The sequence below is a fragment of the Leucopleurus acutus genome (genome assembly GCF_964270905.1).
Source record: "Leucopleurus acutus genome assembly, chromosome: 12".
Lineage (NCBI taxonomy): Eukaryota > Metazoa > Chordata > Mammalia > Artiodactyla > Delphinidae > Leucopleurus > Leucopleurus acutus.
Genome location: NC_139154.1, coordinates 21,886,072 through 21,891,975, shown reverse-complemented (window position 1 = coordinate 21,891,975; position 5,904 = coordinate 21,886,072).

Genomic DNA, 5,904 nt, shown 5'->3' with positions numbered 1-5,904 from the left:
AAAGGCTGAGGAATTGTGCCTAAGACACAACGGCTTCTAGAGACCAGCTGAATCAGCAATTACGATAAAGGGCTGCTTTCAGTTACCACTTTACAAGAAAGAGTGATTGTAACACCTTTTTTCTGAGAAAGGAAATGTTCTCAGAAAGGCAAGAAATTTTTTTTTTTTTTGCTTTGTTATTTGCTACTTTCAGGAGATACACTGCTGTGGTTTTGAAAGTCTGAATTGCCTGTCACTAAATCCATCTTACCACTCCCACTGGTGAAATGAAGAGCTATTTCTTCAGTATTAGTCAACCAATGAGCAACTCTGTAAATAAGCACCCCCGGCATTGCCAAGAGTGGCCCCAGACTTGGCCTCAGATTCCCAAAGGGCTTAGAATACAGAAAAGAGAGGTAAATTCACTTTCATGGAGTATCTCACGCCCCAGTCAAGCTTCTGCTTTCACTGAACCTCCCCACAGGAGACAATCAAAGCCCAGTGACATTCTTGGAAGCCATTCTGCTGGTTGGTACCATCAGACCAAAGGAAAGAGCAGTCAATAGAGGCTGGAGAAACCAGGGCAGCTTCATTCAGGAGATGATCTCATCTTGTTATGGGTCAGTGATGCTAAACCTTCTGGCTTATTCTGCCCTAATTCCATATGGCATATCAGAATCCTTCAGTGACCACACCTGGAGGGAACTCCCCAGGTGATTCTGAGGGTTTCTCAACCTCAGCATGATTGCCGTTTGGGCTGGTGTTTCCTGGTAATCTTCATCGGGAGCACTGTCCCGTACATTGCAGGGTGTTCAGCAACAACCCTGACCTCTACTCACCTGATGCCACTAGCTGCCCCAATCCCCCCAGTTATAACAAAGAAAAATGTCTCCGGACATTGCCAGATGTCCTCTGGGGCACAATCCCCCCTCCCCTGGTTGAGAACCGTGTTCTAGCGGAGAGCTCTGCTCTGGGGGAGAGTGTGCACAGAGAAGCATCAGAGATGGGGACAGAGCAAAGGCACAGACTGGAGAAAGGAGAGTCTTGTCTGCAGCATCATGAGGAGGCCGGGCTGGCTGGTAATAATAACAACAACAGCTACAGTTTGAGAGCCAACAATGTTACAGGTTCTCATTTTTATCCCTAAACATGTCCACATGTTATTACATCTTGCAGATCGGAAAGCAAAGGCTAAGAAGTATTCTTAAAGTCATCCAGATATTGTGACCCTGGGTTGAGATCTGAACTCAAGTCATCCATGCTCTTTCTGTTGCTATAACAACTAGAACTAATGATAAACTGTGGCATTTTGAACAAAATAAGGTGCAATTGGGTCATATTAGAAAGAGCATGGGAGTTGGCTTTTCTAAATGCAAGTGACACTCTTCTCACTCATTTTGTCGCTTTTTCACAGGTAATGGATATTAGCTTTGAGCAAGAATTGTACATTTTAGGAAAAGAATGTTCAGGGATAATTAAGAAGGTAAAGACAAATATTAAAGAAGAATAGAGTAGGAACTGGGAGATTGGGATTGACACATATACACTACCGATACTATGTATAAAATAGACAACTTATGGAAATATACTGTAGAGCACAGGGAACTCTACTTAATGCACTGTGGTGTCCTAAATGGGAAGGAAATCCAAAAGGGAGGGGATATATATGTATGGCTGATTCATTTTGCTGTGCAGTAGAAGCTAACACAACATTGTAAAGCAACTGTACTTCAATAAAAATTAATGTATAAAGAAAGAAGAAGAATAGAGTAATAGCAAAGCAACCAGTTATGGTCCAGTTAGAAGCTTAAAGGTATACATATGAAATTTTGTTAATGGTCTCTACATAAAGGAAAGAAAATAGAGATTCAGGGAATATTTCTTTTTTCGTATGTAATGAGTGGCTCTACCAGAGGGACACCTAGCCAGAAATTAAACTTGAATATATATGTAGGGACTGATTCTCTTAAACGAGAGAAGTTTCCACTATGTCATAATATAAGTGATAAGAAATCTCTTGGGATCCCCTGCGAGGCTATCCTCATTTAGAAAGTCACATCACCTTTGAATCACTGGCAAGGTCTTCCCTTACAGGGGTAGATGCAGGGAAAAGAGGAAAAGAGCAGTGGCTTTCTTGGGGGGGAAAGAATGACCCCACATAGGAGAATGAATTATGGCCAAAGAGACCAGCACAGATGGGGGTTCTGGTCCACAGTGTAGAATGCCCTAGAAGGACACCTGCCTCAGCTCACTGTACTTGCCAGGACAGTGAACGCAGCCTCGCCTGTGATATTCCAGATGTGCCCTTCAAGAGCAGCACTTCACTAGATGGATCCCCACCCCCGTCATCCCGACCACCCTGTACTTACAACAGAGCTCAGAATGCAGGTTTCTGTAGCCCAGACCTCCACCATCACATGCCCCTGAGGTAACAGCACCCTTATCAGTCCCTGAGCTGTGAGGGACAGGAAGTGACAGGTTAGAGGTGAAGGTACCTTTCACATGTGCCCTCTGGCAACAGATATGCTTACAGCCCTTTTTTTTTTTAAATTGGGGTATAGTTGCTTTATAATGTTGTGTTAGTTTCTGCTGTACAGTGAAGTGAATCAGCTGTATGTATACATATATCCCCTCCTTTTTGGATTTCCTTCCCATTTAGGCCACCACAGAGCATTGAGTAGAGTTCCCTGTGCTATACAGTAGGTTCTCATTAGTTATCTGTTTTATGCACTTTGAACCATGTCCAAGTTATGCTTGGCTGGACATAGTACTTAGCAAATTGTGAGTAAAATGATTTGAGAATGCGCAAACTTGGAATCAAAGTAGTAACAGGAAGATTATCATCTTCCTTCTAATGCCAATGGGATTAAAACAATGTGTGCAAGACATTATTTAACACTCTACAGTAAGTCCCCTACATACAAACAAGTTCCATTCTGATAGTGCGTTCATAAGTTTAATTTGTTCATTAGGTCCAACAAAGTTAGCCTAGGTACCCAACCAACACAATTGGTTATATAGTACTGTGCTGTAATCGGTTTATAATACTTTTCACACTAATAATACATGAAAAACAAAGACAAAAGATAAGCATATTTCATCTTACAGTACAAGTACTTTGAAAAGTATAGTAGAACACTTCTTAGCAGTACCAGCTACATCACCGCTGCTTTTATGCTTGCCTCCGGACATCCTGGGCTTGAAATAAAGATACCGTACTACTGTACGCTATACAATATGTACAGTAAAGTACACAAAAGCACAATTACTTGTAGAGGATGCACGCACATGACAATGTACGCCAGACACGTGAACTAACTTACATGATTGGACATGCTAACACATGTTTGCATCTTTGAAAGTTTGCATCTTGAAGGTTCATATGTAGGGGACTTACTCTATTGTGAATGGTAAAGAATAAATTTCCTAGCCATGATGCAATAAGACTAGAAATAATTAACAATGTTACATGCAAACAAAGAACCACTAGAAAAAAAGAAAGTCACTAAAATTGGTGAAAATGGAAATTGAGACTTAAAAAATCCAAACTTATTGTGGTAATCATTTTGTGATTTATGTAAGTCAAATCATTATGTTGCACACCTTAAACTTACAGTGTTGTATGTCAATTATATCTCAATAAAACTGGAAAGAAAAAAAACTTAAAAATCAAAACTTAAATATTAGCCAGAAGAATGTCACATATCAAACTTCTGGGATACAGCTAAAGCTGTACTGAGGGGACAATTCTTTATATCTTAAAAATAAAGTACTTGAATTAAGTTATTACGTATTTATCTTGGGAAGTTACAAAAATCAACAGTCACAAATAAAGTTTAAAAAAAGGGTAGAAAGACTTAAAGATAAAAATAAAAAGAAATTAATTGACTAGGAGAAAATGTTTGCATTGATAAATCCAAGTGGTGTGGAGGGTAGAAGGTGAAATAGACATCTCTGCCTGGTCAAAAGGCAGGAGGGAAAAGTGAATGCAAAAGGAAACAAAGTTAGAGATGAAACAAAGAACAACAGTGTATACATTTAGGACATGAGTGCTTTTAGGAGGATTACTTATATCTCTTTATGGTAATTAATTTAAATTTTTTGATGTCTTCACAATTTCTAGATAATTGTAAAGTAGCAAAATTGATTAAAGAAAACTTTTAAAACCAAATTAATCAATAAATGTGACAGAAATAACAAATACAATGTAAGGATCGCCACCAAAGTGATACTGTACTCAGATAGTTTCATGGGCAAAGTCTTCAAACCTATAGGGAAGAAAGAGTTACCAGTCTATGTTAACACTTCCAGAGCCAATAAAAGACGGAAATCTTCATATTCATTTTATAAAGCCAGCAAAATTTCTACAGGACCGAGTTTTAAAAAGTAAAGATCAATCTCATTTGTAAATATAAATGAAAATTCCAAATAAAATTTGATAAATGTAATGTATTAACAAATAAGAGAACAATGGGTATTCAGGAATGCAAAAGTGGTTTAATACAAGGTTATGTATTAATATGTTTAATCACATCAAAAAGTCAAAGGAGAAAAAGCATATAATCATCTTAATGTATGTCAAAGGTTCATGATAAAATCCAAGCACATTCCAATATAAACTTTTAGTAAATTAGTCCTGAAAGATTATTAAACTTAAAACAATTTGAATCTGAAATAATTTAAAAATCTTAACAGCCAACATCATAGCTAAAGTTAAAACATACAGACATATCTATTCTCATTTCTATTAATAAAATTCTAGACATTCGAACAACTAGACAAGAAAAAGAAACGAGTACCATAAATAATGGAAAGAAAAAGACAAGTCTATTACTATTTTTGGTTATGATCATCTATGTAGGAAAAATAATTGAATCTGCCCCCAAATATTAAAACTAGTGGCAATTGGCCAGTTATAAAATAAAAATACAAAAATCAGCAGTACCCCATTAGTCAAGAATTAACGGTTAGGGCTTCCCTGGTGGCGCAGTGGTTGAGAGTCCGCCTGCCGATGCAGGGGACACGGGTTCGTGCCCCGGTCCGGGAGGATCCCACATTCTGCGGAGCGGCTGGGCCCGTGAGCCATGGCCGCTGGGCCTGCGCGTCCAGAGCCTGTGCTCTGCAGCGGGAGAGGCCACAACAGTGAGAGGCCCGCGTACCGCAAAAAAAAAAAAAAAAAAAAAACAGAAAAAAAAAAACAAGAATTAACGGTTAAAAGAAAACCAGGGAAAAAAGATACTAGTAACAGTCCCAATAACAACAAAAACAAGATGATTCCTGAGAAGGAACTCTATAAGAAGCTTGGGCAAAGACCTATATGGACAAATTATTAAATTATATGAAGGGACCTTAAAGAAATATTGAGTTGAGAGATATTACAAATTTTTAAAGAGGCATAATGTAAATTAATGCATAAATCCAAAGCAGTTCACATCAAAATACCTTTAGAAATGTGTTGAAACTTGGGAAATGAATGAATAAACAAAGGAAGTGCTGAAAGAAAGTATAGTAATAAGTATAATAGTAAGGGATAGCTCTCATTTCTAGGTGTGAAAACAAAGTATAAAAATATGAACAGTGTTTATGTCTGTATGCTAAGATTGTGAATGTTTTTCCTTGTGCTTTTTTGCATTTTCCAAATTTTACTCGAGTATTTATAATCAGAAAAGTCTTTTAAAATGTAATCCACATACGAAATCCTAACCCTCTCTCAGTCTGTGCCCTGCTGCAGGCTCCCACTCACCCGCTTCCATCACCCCCTCTGCTCACCCACGTTTCAGCCCCACCCTCCTTCCAGCTTCATGCTCTGGCTCCAGCTGGATTGGGGATCACATTTTCCCAAAAGTTTTCTCTGACCTGCTGTGCCCCATCCTCACTGCTCTTCCTACATCACATTAAAATCATGTGTAGGTAAGAACATTGATG